Genomic DNA, 1,060 nt, shown 5'->3' with positions numbered 1-1,060 from the left:
CGTTTCCTCGGTTGTACTATTTTTAGTACTGATCTTCTCATCAGGAAGTTTATCGTCTGTGGGAGGATTGATTTGCTCATCATTCTCCCCCTCAATCTCCATAGGACGATTAATCGGAATTTCTACGTCATCATAGTCACGTATTTCCGTGTCTTCCTTTGAGAAGATAACATTGCGTGAAGTTAGAATTTGGTTGCCATTCCAATAACGGTAACCTTTAGTACTGTCGTCAATGCCGACAAAAATGAATGGGCGTGATCTGGGGTCAAGTTTTTTATTTTTCTTGTCTTGTTGTAAAACCCAACATTTGCGGCCGAATTCTTGTAGATTTGCAATATTAGGTCTCTTGTTCCAGAATACTTCGTCAGGAGTTTTATCGTCCCTTAAGGCACGTGTGGGGGAACGATTTCGGAGATATGTAGCATATTTGACAGCTTCTGGCCAAAGATAGTAAGCCAGATGTGGATCTTGTGAATGTAACATGGCGCGCGCCTCCGACACTACAGTTCGGTTTCCACGCTCTGCAATTCCATTCTGTGAAGATGAGTAAGCTGCTGTGACCTCAAGAAATATCCCATTATCCAATAGATATTCTCTGAATTCTTCTCCAATAAATTCTCCTCCCCCATCAACTCTAAGTTTCTTGAGTTTTCGGCCTGTTTGTGTTTCTACAAATGCCTTATACTGTTTAAACTTAGATAGCGCCTCTGATTTCTTCTTAAGGAAATAGCGCATCGATCGTCGTGATTTCCCATCAGTAAACGTGGCAAAATACTTTTCTCCCCCTATTCCGGTTGTTTGAGCAGGTCCCCAGAGGTCAGACACTGTTAAATCACCAATCTCCGCTATCTCTGCTTTGGATTCTTGCGGATATGGTGTAAGGTGTTGCTTTGCGAGTATACACGCCGGGCACTGTTCCATTGCTGGAACACTTTCATCAACTTCCATGCCGGTAACCATCCCTTTTGACTTCAATTGTTTAATTGAAGCCATATTCAAATGTCCCATAATTCTATGCCATTCATCCCATGTGTGTGCGCTTGTTTTTATGAATAAGGTG

Source organism: Laccaria bicolor, genomic scaffold, assembly GCF_000143565.1.
Source record: "Laccaria bicolor S238N-H82 LACBIscaffold_17 genomic scaffold, whole genome shotgun sequence".
Classification (NCBI taxonomy): Eukaryota; Fungi; Basidiomycota; class Agaricomycetes; order Agaricales; family Hydnangiaceae; genus Laccaria; species Laccaria bicolor.
This window is presented reverse-complemented; position numbering follows the sequence as displayed.